Below are 17,892 nucleotides of genomic sequence, written 5' to 3'. Positions count from 1 at the left end.
CCGCCCGCGCCGCCCGGCCCCCGCGCCGCCGCCGCCGCGAGTCCAGCTCCCAGGAAGAGGATCTGATCGATGGCTTCGCCATCGCCAGCTTCAACACCCTGGAAGCGCTGGAGGTAAGAGCGCCGGGGGCCGGGGGGCTCTGCCCTCCCGCGGGGCGGGGGCTGGGAAGGGAAAAGGAAAGGAGGGAAAAAAAAAAAAAAAAAAAAAAAAAAAGGGAATTGAGAAAGGAAGCGCGGCGCTTTCAGGCTGCTGAATTTTGCAAATAGCAATTAACGTGCATTAATCCTGGTGTCAGCCCGGGGGGATCCCGGGGCTGCGGTCAAGAGGGTGCCGGGCCAGCCCGGGTGATCGCGGCTCCGCTGGTAACTTGCTGTGCCCCCCTTTCCTTGGTGCTTCCCTCCCCCGGTCCCCTCCTCTGCCCGGCTCCGGCCGGTGTTCGCCATCACTTCGGGTCAGTCGAATGTTTGTTTGGGGTTTTAATTGGCTGCAAAATATTCCTGGCGTGTTGGGATGGTCCGGCATTGTTGTGAATGGTGGAGCTTCCCCCCTCCCGCCCTCCTTCCTCCCACTCCCCCCTCCTCCAGCTCGGGAGTTTGTGTTTGCATTGCCAAAATGTTACTTTATCTGTCTCCGGAGATTGTTAGCAAATGGCTAGTGTTTGACATTTTGTGGAAAAGAGATGTTTAAATGGATAATAATCCCTCGGTTGTAATTCCCATTTTTGAAGTAATTGAACAAATTCTTCATCTCTTGTTGACTGTACATATTTTTCTGGTGTTAATAGGCTGGCAAAAAATATTGCTTGTCTAACTTATTACAAACAATATTTGCTGAGCAAATACTGCCTGCCTTGTCTGAGCTAAGTTAAGCAGAGCAGGAAATTTAATATTTTCAGAGGGGCATTGACAAACTATGAGTTTGGCTTTTGATTTCTGTTTTGTTTGTGTTGTGAGGGGAAGGAGTGAGTTGTTGAGAGAAAGCACCTAGCAAGTGATTTGTTGGGTGTAATAACTTGAATTCCCAGTGAATGTGAGCAATCCTGGTGCCTTTGCCCACTTTCTTTGACACACCATGGTGAAAACGTGGGCAAAGTTTTGGGTGCTCTCCCTGCTTTGGATTTCCTGCCACTTGTCTGTCTATTAAGCTGGTTACAGTGGTGAAGAGTTCTGCTGAACTGATGAATACTTTCAGATTTGCCCTGGGATCTTCAATGTCTTTGGCTCAGACTTTGAGGTCCCATTTTGTCTGTGGACTTTGCCCGCCCCCACACAGGCCTCTGGTGGCATCGTGGTTTTTGGGAGTTTTTTTGCCTGTGGAACCAACTTCTCAGAGTCCCAGTGGTAGTCCCTGTGTGCTTGTGGAGGGGTGAGCGGTGGCCTTGGCCATCTGTCCTGGTGTTGGGACCCTTGCTGGGGGAGCYGGGGGTTCTGCTCAGCAGGGACATTCAGCCTGGTGGTCCCTGAGCAGCTCTGGGTGTGCAGGTGCTGCAGAGGGAAGGAGTTTGTGTTCTCTTGGTGATGGCTGTTCTTTGGCTCTTTGCGGTGTCATTTGCGGGGTGTTGTCCTAACAGGAAAGTCAACTACTTTGGCTATGCAGTGCTGATAATGAGCGAGCAATCTGCCCTCGTGTGCCTCTAAACCAAGCCCTAGACCTGTCTGTATATTCTTTTTTTTTTTTTTCTTGGCCATGCTCGTAGTCAAATATGCATCAGCAGATAGGTCCAATTAAACCCCCAAGTCTCTACTGAGCTGTCAGGGAAGAAAGTAAAATTCATCTTCCTGCAGAAATTTTCTACCATGATGAGCAGCACATTATCAGGAAATAGAATTCAAATGATAGTGCAGTCCCTCCAGGCTGATGGGGAAAACTCTGGGCTTTTCAGATGGGGTGAGCCTTGTTGTTGAATCACCCAAACCACGACCTTGATAATAAGGCACACAGGCGTAGAAGGTGACCTTAAATATCTGCCACCCCAAGGTACTTAATGGTTGTGGAAGCATTTCTGGTTTTTCTTTAAAAAACTCCAGTTCTTTACAAAATGATCCACTTTAAAATTCTTGTAAAACCTCTAGTGTCTCKTGAAATTGATCGATTTCTGCTATACTTACCAACATGTTAGAAAAAGTTTGTCTCTGAAACCATGGTGSTTGGCACCTCAGAGGGAGAAGTGTGAGCAGAATTCCCCTGTTTCACACCAACCGGGTGTGCTGTATTCCAGGTGGTATTCTTGGGCATAATGATTGTGTGCATTTCCAAAATCCCTGTAACTCTAGAAAGAAGAAAATAAAGCACTCTACACTGAGTGGATTTTTCCTTGCAGCTCTGCTGTGGAGCATGGGTGATGTCTGGCAGATGGGATGCAGCAGCAAGGGAAGGGGAAGGCAAAAGGCAAAACTACTTTAAAGCATTATATGCCCGTGTAAATGACAGAAATGGCATCTCATTTTGCATGGTGTGGAGCTGTCTTCTCTGGTGGACTTGACTGCAACAGGTGGTTTTCTTCTGCTTTGGAGGAAGTCTGTATTTTGGTGTACATTGGTTGTTTGAGAAGACTTAAAATGTGCTGTAWTGTTATTTAAAAATAGGTAAGAATTGAAACCTTCTATGCTCATGATGGGGAAGAAAGTGTAACAGGGAGTACATGGCCTAGGGACAGTACTGAACTAAGAAATTATTTTATTTATTTTTTTAATTCTAAAAGGAGCTTTTGTTCCATACATGGTCATTCATTGTGGTGTTCCAGGTTGGTTTGTTTCTTGATGTTAYAATGATCTGTGTTTATGTTTAATGGACTAAGCTTTGGGTTTCCCCTTGGAAATGAAATTTCTCAGTGTTTCGGTGGAACTTAATGCTAGAATCATTTGGGAGAGGTAAGGTGGTTTTTGGTTTGTTTTTCTTTATAGCTCACCATGTTGTGAATTCCCCTTCCCCACTGAAGCAAATTCTCACCGCTTGGTGTTCCTGTAAATAAAGGGTACTTTATAGAMTAAATATATGTACTCGTCCTTTGTGTTGACCTGGGAGTATGAGCAGTTAAGGTTAATACTGAGGGGTGGCTTTGAGGTCTCCTTTAGCTCTCYGGTGTGAATTTTAAGCATTTTGGATTTTAAACTCGTGGTAATGTTTCCTTTGGCAGTTGTCATCTGAAAGTCATGTGTCTTGTTTCAGGGATACTTGTGACTTGACTTATGTATCTCGTATCCTACCATCTTCCAAATAAAGACAGAGTTGATGATATATATATATTTTAAATTAAGTAACAAAGAAAAAAAAAAGCCCACGGACAAAAGCAGCAGTCTCTGTGTATGAGAAKTKAAAACTTCTCCTTTCTCCTYCTTCCTTKGGATCTCCTTGTATAAATCCAGCTCAGATTTCATGCAGGTTGCAGCTAATGTGTGTGTAGTGGTGTTTTGCTTGGGATTTTTTAATACCCAGCCACTCACCACGGCTTTGGACTTAACCTGGAAATGCAGTTTGCTCTGACCTCTTGGCTTGAGGTGGTCAGTGGGATGGGCAGATGGAAAARCCATCAGGTGCTGCCCAGGAGATATTCCTGTGCCAGGGGTCAGGAAAGCTGGCGGGCTGAGGAAAGGGGGATTTCTCCCCGCCTTCCRAAATGAATGGTATGGATGTGAGCATGTGTGTATATTCATTACGTTCAGATGAAGCTGCTAATTATTCTTGAAGGTGATTGGTGAATCAGAGCGAGAGAATCTAAATGAGTGAGTCGGTAGTTGAGGGCTCTCTCTGATCATAGCTGTTCCTTTCAAGTATGAAAAACAGCGCTAAAAGGGAACTTCATCAGAATGTTAATGAATGCGATCTTTGAGAGCAATTGTTCTCCCAAAGTAGTTGAAAAGACAAGGGGTTGTGTTTTCTTTTTGGCCGTTGTTTATCATTTTTACAGATTCCAGCAAAGCTTTGGAGCTCTGAATGGAAATTTTAACTTTCTTTAGGGGGGGCGGTGTGTGTGTGCGCACGGGATTTTTTTGAGGATTGTTTAACCTATTTATAGAATCTCGTGGAGAATCCGTGCTCAGATGTGTGTGGAGTGATGTGTTGTGTAGAAGCAGATCCCCGAGCTGACAAGGGGCAGACCTTGACTCATGCACGTGGTGTTGAAGTGGGGATGCTGTGCTTACAAGCGGAGCGGGGTCCCAGCCGTGCCCCAAGGAGATTAATGCTGTACCCACTCTCAYTGTTGTTTTATCCAGAGCTCTGGCACTGCTGCCTGGCAGTCCCTTCTCTGCTCTCTGCGCCTGAGTGCAGCAGAGGTTGGAAAGCCTGTTGGTGATAGCAGGCTTCTGGACAAAATCCATAAGTTCTCCAGCTGTCATCTTGATAAGGTTGTTCCCACATGTGTGTTGTACACTGTCCTGTTACTGTTGCTCTGATCTCTCATTGATAGCAAAACCAATGTATTTAACTGCAGCTTCCTGTTTTAAAGGTTTTGTGCTAGTTACACTGACCCAGCAGTGTAATTTCTGATTTGTCACCACCTCTGTCTATGTCTGCCTTGCAGCTTAGTTTTTCCATAGCTAGGCTTGTGTTTTAAAACAAGTTTTTAGATATTTAAGTGTCTTTTCCTTCTACTTAATTGTCGAGTGATGGTGTGTCAAGCCGGTGTTTCTGATGGCCAGTTATTCCTCTTAAAAAGTGCTTTTAACCCCAGGAAAGCTAATGATTTTCTGGATGATGCTCTAAAGGCTCTAAATGCCTTTTGGTTTTCCTGAAGGCTTGCTAGGCTGCATTGATTTGTTCTCCTAGCTGTTGATTTTCTTCTKGGTTTTTTTTTTTTTTTGCATCTTGTCTGAAGCAGGTACTTGAGGTATCTTTGTTGTTGTTGAGGAATCAAAGGTGGTTAATGCAGAGCTAAAACAGAGGGGGAGAGCTCTGGAAATCCTGAAATATCTGCTCAGCTGGGSCAGGAACTGAGGGTGGGCTGGGGTAAGGAAGGATCCATCTCCTCTGCTGGATAAGGAATTCTGTACCTCATCAGTGAAACCTGCCAGGATCAAAAGTGATGGGGTGCATGGCAAGTACAATCCTTGGCTGGGGTCATCCCTGCAGCCAMGGTCAGGCCACCTTCAGTGCACGTAGAGTGGCTGCAGTGGCAYTGGGGAGAGGAAATTGCTTGGAAATCCCAACCAAGCAAAGGGGTCACCCTCATCCTTACCTGASGTTTCATTTTTAACTCAAATTGCACTTGATTCTGTCTGTCTGGGTGTTTTGAAAGACCTCTTAATATCCTACCAATTTTTCCAAAGTAGTTTCCCGTAGTRTAACTGCTCAGTCTTTCTTGAGYRCTCTGAAACCTGGGGCAAAACATGAGRTGAAGTTAGCTGAAATGTCAAGTAGACCAACCATCACAGAGAAATTCAGAAAATATATTCAGTTTTTAAATGAATTATGATCTGTAATATTTAAGAAATATACAATACTCTGTATTGATACCAGGTAATTTCTTTTTAGTAAAAGTGATATAATAGAATTAGTGTTCCACTTCATCCAAATAATAAATTATATTGGATYTAAGTTAGTGTTTATTTGCAGTAGTGCATTTGACTTCATGCCTAGTAAGAACTGAAAACTTTACTGTTCTCTCAGTATGCTAAGAAGATGCACTTTTTATCATTTGTCTCAGTGATTTCACAGAATGAGACTGACTATCACAATGTTACTTTCTGGGAAAACAGCAGTGAAGRAGGGAGCTGGGTCAGATGAGATCAGCCTGGTGTTTCACGTTGTTTCTTTGGTAAATCCCTGCTTGCTCTGCAGAAGGGCTCATSGTCATGCAACTGCACTTCTGTAAGAATTCACTTAGGTACAGAGATGCAGCACTGTGGCTGGAGACACATTGACAGAAGGCTTTTGGGGTGGTTTGGTTTTTTCGCCTTTTGGTATCTTCCTGCTTTCTTTGGGTGAGGCGTGAAATTCTCCAGGCACAACCACAGCAGGCTGTTAACCCTGGGTCAGGCTTAACCAGATCTGGTGGGCTTTGCATGCACACAGATCCCAAACCTGTGTGTGCACCTCGGCTGGGGGAGTGTTGCCAAAATGTGCTCATTGCTTCAGCTTCCCCAGCGTCTGCGCCTTGTCCTGGTGCTGCAGCTTGTGGGAATGTTGTGTCGTTTGTCTGTGGTGCTGCAGCAAGTACTTGAGAGAGAACAGTATCAGCAGAACTAAAACGCTGTTTCCTGCTTGATGCAGTTTGTTTTTTTTTTTTTTTTTAATAAAGATTTGAAATACAGTRCGTAGGGTGTGCGTCTCGGTATCAGTTGTAGGTGAACATCCAGCTCTAAGTGAGAACAATTTCCAATTCACTGCACTTTAATGCCTCCAGTTTATCATGGTAAATGTATAAAAGAGTTTTATGTAGGTGAAGTGGCTCTTGCTGTTTAAATTTCTCCTGGCTCTACTGTGTTCAGCACAACAGGGGCTGTGACTGTTCCAGCCATGCTCTGCAGAGAGAAAAGAGTTGGAGCCAGTGTTACCAGCCCTGGCCCATCTCCTTGAGAAATAGTCTCTTTTTCAAAACTWATGAACTACTAAGAATACTGCTCTGATGCTGGAAGGGGAATCAGTCTTTATGTTCTGAATCCAAAAGCATTTAAAATGGAGGCGAGGGTTAAACAGCTCGAGCCGCCCAGGCAAAACCAACCTGTGCGAAGCTGTCGGTCCAGTTCCTCTGGTGCAGGAGTTGTGAAAGCTGGGCAGGTACGAACTGCACCGGCTGTGGGGCTCCCCCCTGCACCCAGCCAGGCCAGCAGATGTGTGGAGCTTGGGTGATGGGCAAAGAGCTGAGTGTCACCCTTTGCAGCTTGATTATTTCATCCTGAGTGACTGCGTGTGAAGCACAGCAATACCTGGCTAACAGGAGCACAGGAGCAGCTGTGTGCACATCCAGAATGGATGGAGAGTGTCTCCTTTGTAGCTCTGGCTTGCTTCAAGCCAAAAAGGGACTGAACTTGAACAAAAGTTGCATCTGCAAGGTCAGTGGTTGGCATGGATAAGGGGATTGAAGGGATCAAAATTATTTCCCTGCGCCACTGGCTGCAAAACATGGGCTTATGGCACCATTCCTGTCTCTCCCTTTGTGCTCAGAGCAAAGCTTTTTTAATCTTGTGCTGGCTATCTATAGTGCCACACAAACATGGCAATTTGAAGTTAAATGTTCTATTTTGAGGACTGCCGTGCACGGTCGGCAGGGCAAGAGAGCTGCACTTGGGCTCCTCTCCTCTGCCCACAGCCTGCCTCGCTCTCTCCTCTGCACAGGTTGTCATAGAGAGGAATTCAGAAAATATAAATGCATGATGAGTTGTGCTTGTAGTCGGAATGTGAAGCTTATGGTGTTTGTGGTTTGATATCATTGTGTTACCTTGCTCTCTGACAGATGTTCTTTCTGGCTTTATAAAAGTATGACAGTAATTGTTTGGTTGCTTTTTTTTCCCCCCAATTTTAAATATAGATTGATGCAGTCAGATGCTAGGGTGTCCCTGACCTAGTCTGTACTTAGTGACGAGATGCTGAGAAGTCAGGAGGAAGTGTGCAGCCCAAGTTGGGAAACAAATGGTAATTCAGAGCTCCTGGCTGTTGGGTGRCTGCTGGAGGACACCAAGCTCATCCCTTTAACCCCTCCTGTTGCTTAGTGAAGCTGCAGCTTCTCTCCTGGGGGCTCTTATTTGTCGAGAGGAGCAAAAACCCCAAAGATTTTCAAGGCAAGCAGTGCTTCAAGCCTGACAATGACATCAAGTGCATCAGGTAATAAAATGCATTATTGCTGCTGATGCTTTGGTGGCTCATAAATGTCTCTTGCACTGTTGTCGAAGAGGATGTGCAGCCTCTTAACTCCATTTAGCCTGAGCATATACCTGCACTCAGGGGAAGTGGGACTCAGGGTAGTGTGCAGCTAAGAGATGTTTATGGAGTCAGTCAAACTTGATATAAAATAATTATGATGTTTTGACATCTTGCTAATAACTTGCAGCCATTGGAAGAAATGGAATTACGGCATTCTCRGTCCTTGATGGAACCTTGGCATTTCTTTCAGATTGTAAAATTAAAGAAAAAATGTGAAAGCCATTAAAATAGTTGGACGTGGTGCCTGGGAAAAATGATGGGTTGCTTAATTGAAAAAGCACTTCATTCCAATTGAAGTTCATTCCAGTTCAGTTCTGCCCATTTCCCTGCATCTGTAATGGAGAAGGAAAAGGGCTGATTCCCCCAAAATCTGTCTGTGAAAGTGTTTTGGGTGTCACTCGGTTCTTCATCTTATCTGTGAAAGAAGTGGAAGGAAATCCTAGCGAGCATTAGACATGAGAGAAAAGTCTTGTCACCTGTAATGACTAAAATCCCCTGAAGTGTTGCCAGCGTGTACTTTAGGAATCATATAATTATATGATTATTGAAAGAGACATAAAAGACCTCATGGCAAAAACCTTAGAAAGGGGGAGGGAGGGAATCCGTATGCAAATGAAGATATGCAGAATTTGCTGTCTCTCTTTTTTTTTTCCCTAGTTATTTTTCAGTCCAAAGCTCGGTAATTGCTTTTATGGGGATTACTTAATAAAACTGGGGCATGCAAAGGAGGGAGAAATTGTTTATGCCGAGTCACAGGTCTGGCTTGCAGTCTTACAGAGTTRGAGTAAAAATGGATTTTTAAAAGCAAAACTGCAAAGTGGGTTTTCTGCTGAGAGAAAACAGCTATTTGCTGAAATGTTATCCTACAATAAAAGTATTTTGTGGTCTGGCGGTTAAGCAGAGGGGTCCGGAAGTCGAGATAACGGGGTTTTCTTTCTGACTCTGCCACAAGTTTCCTCTCGCTGAGCTCTCTGAGTCCTTTCGTCACTGCCTGTGTCACCAAGGCTGCCAGTGCCACTGCTGGGTACCAGGTGGGAGGTTGGATTTGCCACTCTGGGAACTGCTGTCACCCTCTGACGTGACAGAACCGTGCTGTGTCTGTGCAGGAGGTGTGGGAGAGCCTCTGATGGCAAAATCCCCCTGTGCAGACTCCTGATGAAGTGCTTCCCCTCTGCCCCATGTCAGGTTGTGTGTGGTGTGTAAATCCCTTTTGTGTGGCACGTCCTGAGCAGTGCCATGCCCTGCTCCTGGTGCTGCTGRTGGTGCAAGTGGATCCTGAGATTTTCCTGAGCTTTAGTTCTCCCCTCAGAGTTAAAATACRGGCCGTGACTTGGGGCTTCTTAAGTTCCCCTAAGCTTCATCAGCCCTTCCTGATGCTCTGGGTTTATAATCTTACTTCTCACAGAGGCACTCATTTGTGCATTTACTCGAGAACTCTCCTGATGCAGAACAGAYGTCTCTCAAGAGAGGTTTTGTTGCAAGATAGGCAAAAACTGCCTTCCATTTTTTTTTTTTTTTCCTCAAGCATAACTAAAGCACTTCGTTCATTAAAAAAGCCCCCAAAATAAAACAAAAATAAAGGGAAAAAAAAACCCCTGTCATAGTGCTATTAGTGTTGAATTACTGAATATTTTGCAAGATCTCTTCAGGAAAGAAYGCCACCATTTTTTACTCTTGTGTTCTGGTTTGATGCCGAGCMGAACAAAGTTGTGACACGAGTTTGCTGGTGTGATTTTTAGCTGAAAATGACAATGGCTTTCCAACCAGATGGATTTTATAACTTGCCTGCCATCAGCTCATCCATCAAACTCCGCAGAGATCTGTACATTTTTTGCAGCGTGCACATGGCAATGCTGTTGATTCCATCAAACAAACTGATAACCCYGTTCCCACTCCCTGGGCAGCCCCTGGGGTGGGTTTGGCACTCAGGGGAGTGGGTGGGGGTTTGTTCTCAGCCTGTCCCTGCTCGATGGAGTTTGGAGCTGTGTCCCCAGCGCCTGCCCATGGCTGTGGAGGTGCAGGGTCCGTGTAACTGAGGTCAGGAACACTGGCATTTGCAGTGCTGTTTGTTTGGGGAAGAGGGTTAATGGAACATAGGGGAGAGCCTCCGGGCTGCAGCTCGGTTTCATACAGCTCAGGACTTTCCTTCCACATCGCTGGATGGCTCGAAGTCACACAGGGTGTGTGACTCAGAAATTAAAATTTTAGCTGCCATCTAGGCAAGAGTACTCACAGGACTCAAKCAGAAAAGGTTCCCATGCTCATTACTAAGTCATTTGTACAGCTTCTAGGCTTTTTGCAAGGAATGGTGCTCTTTTTAGCAGCTGTTGGATAGAGGAGCCCGGTGCTAACATCAAACTCATTCACCTCGGTCAGAAAATGACCTTGTGTTTTGGCAGTTGTAGGACAGGCTGTTTCCAAACCAGGGGTTATGAACTGCTGTAGCTGGGCCTGTGTAAACCAATGTAAACTCCCAGGTGGTGCCTCAGACAAACAGCTATATGCAGTTTGTTTTCTTGGTGAGTTCCCAAGAATTACTTAAAAAAAAAAAAAAAGAAAAAAGAAAAGGACCTAGTTTACAGAAGCTTTTTGCAGATACCTTCAGCTGTGCTGTGTGCTGAGGAGCACATGGATGGGTTGTGGAGGCTCTGAGTGTGTTGTTTGGTTCTCCTCTGCCCAGGAGCAGCTCAGGGTTGGGTCATTGCAAGTTGCCAGTCTAAACTCWGCAGCTCCTGTGCTGCAGCTTTGAGCCCAGCCACGCTCCTGGAATGTCAGATTATTMATGTTATTTCTCGTGGTTTTTGCAGTGTGCTGCCTTGCTCAGGTGGAGCAGGCAGGGTGTGGGTTTCCAGGGGAGGCTGTTCCAGGCAGGAGCGTGGTCTCTGCTTTCCTGACCAGCGCTTCCTGCTCAAAATGTATCCGTGGATTTTCTTTAGCGCTGCCAAAATAAATGCTGCAGACAATCCAGGGCCAGGAATGTCATCATCATCAGGTTACTGAGTTTCTGCCTGAAGGTCAGCTCGCWGTGGCTGCTACTAAAAAGCTGTTTGCTGATATGCTGTCTGCAATCATACACCGCTCCTGATGCGTGTTTTCAGCCAGTTTTGGCATAGAGCTGCGTGGCCCAAACAGGGACATGTCTGATGATGCTTGCGATGTTGATACAACCTGCAAAGATATTAATTGGACCTAAAAAAGGATGGGATATAAACTGTGAGTGCTTATCTGTGTTAAGTACAATGTGCTGGCAGTCCAAAATTGAATTAATGTGGTTTGCTGTCCTCGGCACGGGATGGGGCCAGCACCCGGGGTGGTCTGGAGCAGTGTGGTGTGGTGCTGTAATGCAGAGCCTGTGTCAGCATCAGGGCTGGAAAAYGGGCAGCTTCTGCTGGTATTTCCTGCAGGCAAATAAAGCTTGTCCTCCCTGGGGATGCTCCTTGGTTTGCTTTTTGTGTTCTTCTGATTATCTGCAGGTGAATTTTCACTGCCCAGTGCACTTATCTGGGCAAAAAGATGTAGCTGCTGAAGRGGGAAATAGATTTTTGTCTCAAGCAATGAGTGAATTCTTCTTGTTCTTTTACATCTTCCTCCTTTTGTGCACATGTGTGTTAAAATTCCCATTCCCTGTTTATGGATGTTTAGCAGATGAAGTCACTGATGTTTTTTCCCAGTATTACCTTTATGATGTTCCGAACATAAGCAAAATGTGATTATTCACTGAGTCTCTGCTGAATWCCGGAGGAATAATGAGTCTGTGCCTAAAGCAGAAACCCAGACACGTAAAGCATGCCAATAAGAATACAGACACGGGGGAAAAAGCAAAGTGGAGCTTCTTTTACCAAATTTAGTGGAGCATTCTTGTACTTCTTTTGAGTCAGGCGGAGATGAATCATGATGTAAGGCTGGCATTTCTGATGTGAGGGAGCAGAAAGTGGAGACAGTGTGGGGATCCCCTTCTACCACGGGAAACTGTGTTCTCTGGGGAGAGCAACAGCTCCCAGCAGTGCACTTCAACTAGAGTGCTTCTGGAAATGAAAATACATGGTGAGGGAAAAAAAAAATCACCTGGATTTGTGCCTTCATGGTAATCAAGCTTTTTCAAAAAGAGTAACTTTTGGTATCTTGGAATGTACTCTTGATGCTGGTGAAAGGAAGAGAAATTTTGGAGCTTTTCCCACCTGGTGCATCAACATCCCATTGCTGTGCCTTTCCGGGCAGCTGCCARACCAGAAACTTTGGAATGCCTTTTTCTGTGGGCTGCAGGTACCTTTGAAGAAGGTCAGAATCTGGGTTGCGGCTGAATTACAAAGTAGAACCTTTGCTGTGATGTGAAGACATTTTTTTAGTCTTTCTAGTTCTTCTAATGATACRTTGCCAAGCTTTAAAGTTGAATGAACTTTAAATATCACCTCTGTTTAGCAGCATTTGAACTTTGTTTTCTACTTCCTTCAGCTTGAAAAAAAGAAGTAGTGTTGTACCCTCTTTAGACTATGGCCACTGAAATGGTTTGTCTGTATTGTTAAAAAAGGAATGAGAAAAAGCTGCTCCTTTTAATTTTGAAAGTTCATCCTTTGCCCTTGCTCTTTTTAATGTAGATTTTCTAAACACCATCTAAAAATGTATGTCTAAAAGACGTAATTAGTGTGGATATTTCAATATCTGAGTWTATAATTTAGCTTTTTTAATAGGGCGCCTGGGTATCAGCACTAAATATGAAGAAAATTTAACCTATCCCAAAAGTGAGTGCATATAATTTTAAGTGGGGATGGGGGAACAAACAGCCCTAAAACTTCAGACTGAGTTATTTGTTTGGGCACTACTTGTTTGGGCACTCTTTGAGTGTGTCCCAGGGAGAGAAGGGAAAAAATAATATTTAATTAAYGCTTCAGTAATACCACGCTCACTTAGCTTTATGGTTTTAGAAAAATTTGCCTAGGCAAAGTCGTCCTGGCTGGAGTGGATATCTGTTTGGTTGATATTTTAAGTCTGACAGAGCATTGTTCACACCTTCTTGGAATGTAATACGGGAATAAACGGGAAACCCAATCTCCTTAGCACCCTGAGTCGCACAGACAGGCCGTGCTCTGAGACAGGGATTTATTTCATGCATGGTGGCCTAGACACGAAACAAATGTGTAGAAAAGGGAATTATGTAGAATTGAAAGTGACAATTATGCAAACATTCCAGTTGAGGAAGAAGTAAATTCTTCTCTTTTTTTCCATGTGCTCAGCTTCAGAGCTAACGAGCAGCCTCTTGGGGGTTTTGGTCTGTGTGTTTCTATCTGTCATATCTCTCTCATCTCGCTGGCTTCTTGTTCCTTTTTTTTCTTTTTCTGGTTTGACCTTATTTTCCCTTTTGTTCCATGGAGTCATTCAATCTTTGTACTGCCGGGTTTGTTTACCTTGCCAGAGGAAAATGTTAGCACCCTTCCATTTAGGAGCCCGGTGCTGCTGTCCCCAATCCCTTGCAGCCCGGCTCTCTGGCCTTCCCTCCCTGCCCRGGCACAGAGACATGGTGACTGATGGCATCCAAATCCCTTTATTCGACTGCTTTTTTTTGCTTTTAAAGGGAGGAGAAGCTGGTGAGAGAAGAAACAAGCTGTGAAAATAGCTCTGTGTTTAGATGGACACCCTTTTGCAAAGCTAAACAACTTGATCTTCCACGCTGCCGGGTAATTCCCACGCTGGCAGAAACAGGGAGAGAGCGAGCAGGGAGCTGGGGCTGTGACCATTTTAATCTGACATAAGTATGTGTTTTTGCTGAAGGGGATGGTCCTTTCCTGCCCTGGCTGCTTGTCCCGATTACCTCCCTTGTGCCAGCCCTAGCATTTGTTCTGCCAGGAAAACGAATTCCCTGGTTCCCTGCTCTGGCTCGCTGCACAGCCACGCAAACGCCCTTCTGGCACGGGCCAGGCRGCACGCAGGGGAGGGGGGATGCACAGCAGATGTGTATTGATTAAAGAAACCCTGCAAATGTGGCCTGAGCCTCTGGAGYAGGATTAGAGCTACATGTTCTTTCTGTGTTTTAGGTCATCTTYTAAATCGAGGGGGCCGTTGAAATGGGTGGTGTAATAAAATGATTGTGCCGGAGTGACTCTGGTTTTGGTTGAGCTTGTGGAGTTGGGTGTATATGGGGTAGTGGGGAATGGCTGGGGGTTGGAGGGATTACTGGGAAAGATAAAACCTCACTTGGAATTTAATTGCTCTGAGAACACGGTTTCTACCTTGTTTTCACTGATTAGTTTCAACGTGACAGGGAGAAAGAAGAGACAAGCTTTTTTGTGCTTGGCTGGTTGCTTGGAGTGGGTGAGGTATCCAACCCTCTTGATGGCAGAAAGTTAAAAGCAATTCAATCTGTAAATGGCATTTGTAGCTCTGTTCACACARTAATTCCTCCTTTTTAGCCTTCTGCTCTATTTTTCTCCTCCTTTCTTTCTGTACTGTATCCTTTGCATGTGTTGTATTAAGGAGAAGCCTGTGTTGGATATTAAATCCAAAGAGTGGGGGAAGAAGGAGCTCTTCTAATCAGTGTCRTTTTCCCAGCTGTAATCCCACAGAGGGATTGAAGAAAGTGTCAGGAGGATAAGATCAGTGTTTGAGCCCAGCTAAACGCTGGCTCTGCTGTGTGAAAATGGCTTTAATGGAGCTTGCTTGTGCGGYGAGAAAATTGCACGCAAATGGTGCAAATTTCTAAATAAAAAGCATTTAATTGCGCTAAAAGAGGGGGAGGGCCCCTCTTGTGTGCACATGGGAGACTTCAGTGAGCGTAAGTAACCTCTGTGGCACRGCAGTCACTGACCCTGTCAGATCCTGGCTCTGGAGGTCATGTGTGGCAGAGGGGGTTGCCACAGGGGATTAGCACATCTGGGCAGAGGGGTTTTCCTTGGAGCATGCACCCAAATCCATCTCCAGCAGCGCACATGGGCTCGTTGGAGAGCGAGGAGCCAGGGGATGGGAAGGCACCTGCCAGAAGTGCAGGAACCTGTCAGGAGCCAGGAGCTTTCTTGGAAAAAGGACGCTTGGTCACGCCCAGCTCAAATGAGGAGAGGGTAGACTTGAAATAACTATGAAACCCCACAAAGTTCCCCTGGTAGTCTCATAATTAAATCGTTTTGAGCACCGAATCTCCTTTTTGCCCAGATTTTCTTCATTGTTTTCCATGTACAAATGTACTTTTGCATCCTACCYACAGCTGTTGGTTTGGTATGAGCAGGTACAGTTTGATGCAGGATATGAGCTTATTAAGCTGATATGCTGATTTACTGGGCTAAACATGCACTGGATGATGTTTTGTTATAAATCTCAGAAGAATTGAGCAGTGTATCRGCTCCCATGTAGGATTTCACAATTACTGTGTGATGATATTAGGCCCAATTCACAGATGGTAGTGTCTGAAGTACAGGAAAAACAGATAATTACCAGCAACTGATCCGTTTGCTCCGTGCCTAAAGGAGAGAATATTTAAGGCTGGCTTTCCTGCTTGAATGAAGTTTTTATTAGAAAGCTGGATGCYGTGGCACCCTTGAAGTCTAAGCACTGGAGTGTCAGATTTTATAAAGACCTATTCTGCTTTGCCTCCTGTATTTTTTTACAATTCTGCCTTAGTTGAATTAATTTCATACCMCAGGAAGAAGGTGTTTAAGAGAAAATTATCAATAATTCTAGCAGTAATACAGTTGGTGTCTTAATAGGAAGAAGAGGCATTAAAGTTGAAGTTCTCTGGTATTTGTGTTTGCCAGGAAGGGACATMATTTGTCACTGATGCCCAGTCACCTCCTGGATGAGGAGAGAAATTACAAATGCTCYGCTTCTGCCTTAGCTGTGAGGATGTAGAATGAAGCTGTGCTGGTTGTAGTTATTASAAAATTGGGTGCTGATGGGGTTTGATACCTCTGCTAAATTTTTGCTGGTCAGGAAAATGTGAGAGTTGTGCAAAGTTAGTTATARAAAACACTGAACAACATCAGACAGACAATGCTAAGGGTTGGTTGTTGGAGGTTCTCTGTGCAGGAGATTCAAGCTCACARGTGGCAGTGGTGACATCACAGAGTGCAGCCCACGCTGGGGTTTTCAGCACTGGTGGCTTCTCAGGCTTCCACAGAGATTACACAGTTCCTGCTAAGCAGTGTTGGAGACTGTTGGGCAGGGTGGTTTTTCACAGTCACCTTTAGAAGCTGTGCCTTGATTTCCTGCCAGGAACTGTGGGGCACAGATGAAAGTTTGGAGCTGTCACAATAGAGGTGGAGCCCTGGCTGGAGCCTGGGCTCTCCTGTTTCAGTACCTGCCGTACCATATTGCATCTGAAATACCAGGTTGGACTTGCAGAATTAAGTGGCGCAATTATGAAGCAAAGGAAAAAAAAAACCACTTATGTGGTGCCTGTGATAAATTAGTCATTTTGTACCTCCAAATAGCCAATTATTCCTCTGACTGGCTTTTATCTGACCAATTTGCATGTGCAGTCATGGTAACTGGTTTGCAGATTAGGTGCAGGATTTCATGYGGATCTGATGTTGCATTTTCGTCTTGCTCCCTTGGAAGCAAAACGCATGGATGAGGGGTTCTGTGTAACTCATTACTGTTAGCTGCTTTGTTTTTTCACCCTCAAAGCTTCTTCAGACTTGAAAGAAACAAGATGGCTCACTCTTGTAGGTTGGTTTGTTGTTTTTTTTTTTTTTTTAATATCAGACGAGACGATGTAAAGTGGTCCCAGCTCCACAGAAGCTGCAGCACAGATTTCATTTGTACTGGTGTTCTCAACTGCACTGTTTGAGAGCACATTGTTTGGGGACTGGGAACTCGCTGGAGCTGCAGTGTGTTTCAGAAGAGATATGAAAGGAGAAAAATTTTTTAAAAGGTGGAAAAAAGAAGGAAAAATAAACTGAAGCAGATTGGAGTGACCAGGGGTGAAATGGTGCCTGGCTAAAGCCAGTGTCAAAACTGTCCTTGCTGSTGCCAAATTTCCATGTCTGCTCTCTGATTTTGATCTAAAGCTGAAAATTAACAAATGGGTAGTATATTTAATATTGGACACCACGAGAGCTAAGTGAAATCTTAATTTGAAGRATATTAATTATTCAGGTAGCTGAATTTTGCTAGTAGGTTACACATAAGCTCTGTTTCTGTCAGGGATTTATGTCAATTTAGCGTGCTGTGGACTCTGTAGAATCTCTGATACGAACAGTCTTTGAAGTGGAGAAATGGTATAAAATATTTGCCAACAGCCARCCGGCTTTTTAAAAGCTTCATTTGCTTCAAATAAGTCAGCCTTTTTAAAAAACAAACAAAACTGAGTAGCAAGTACAAGAATAAGAAGATAATTTTTCAAAAGCTGGGGTTTTTTTTTACATAGGCTCCAGCAATGCAGCTGTAGTTACCTTGGTCTCCAGTGCTGCTAAAGACAAATTAAGCTAATAAAACAGTATCTCGCAACATCATAACAAATAAATTGGCTAATCTGTATGCAAGTTTCTTGCTACACCAAATTTAAACTGCTTGAGCGTTTCCTCTTTTGGCGAGAGACAGAGGTTTGTATAAACATAACCTTTTCAAGGGTCTGTGGAACAATGCCTTGTCAATCATTCMGTCTTCAGGATTTAGGGATTGACAATTGTATGTTAAGATGTATTTTGAGGAAATGATGTGTTTATTTTCTTGTGACAGCTTCATGTTAAACTGAAGGCAGGCTCCAGGGAGGCAGCTGTATCCATCCACCTGCCTGGTGTTACCCAGCTGAAGGAGTTCCCTGATTCCCACTATATCCCAGTTTGTGTGTGATCAGTATAAAGTGTTTGTGGGTGCACAGCCATGTGTGAGCAAATGTGTTTTCTCTCCTCTATGTGCTTAAAACAGTTGGACCTGTCTTAGGGTTTTTGTGACCTCCTGCTTGATCCTGTGCTTGTTCTTTTGGWCTGAACACTGATGGCACTGTGTGATTTTTTTTTTTTTTTCTGAGTAGTGTAGCACCTGTGAAGTGTCCTGGTCTTGCATAAAGCCTTCTATTAAAATAATTTCAGGTGCACAAGCACCTAG

General features: G+C 44.5%; 1 protein-coding gene across 16 annotated transcripts in view; it reads left to right on the top strand.

The window, feature by feature from the left end:
- Nucleotides 1-6: 6 nt before the first annotated feature.
- FBRSL1 (fibrosin like 1) overlaps nt 7-17,892 on the top strand; it is a 490,798-nt gene continuing 472,912 nt past the window's right edge. For 11 of the 16 annotated variants that reach the window (XM_057369090.1, XM_057369087.1, XM_057369094.1 and 8 more), the window contains exon 1: nt 55-113. The gene's annotated coding sequence lies outside the window, so the exon portion shown is untranslated. Of the gene's footprint in view, nt 114-17,892 lie in introns of all 16 variants that reach the window. The other 5 variants (XM_057369099.1, XM_057369098.1, XM_057369100.1 and 2 more) reach the window with 1 other exon arrangement.

This window comes from Malurus melanocephalus, unplaced genomic scaffold (assembly GCF_030028575.1).
Source record: "Malurus melanocephalus ecotype Western Australia unplaced genomic scaffold, MMel_1.1 scaffold_102, whole genome shotgun sequence".
Taxonomy (NCBI): Eukaryota; Metazoa; Chordata; class Aves; order Passeriformes; family Maluridae; genus Malurus; species Malurus melanocephalus.
The sequence above is the reverse complement of the archived record's forward strand: the minus strand, read 5'-3'. Positions and strand labels throughout refer to the sequence as shown.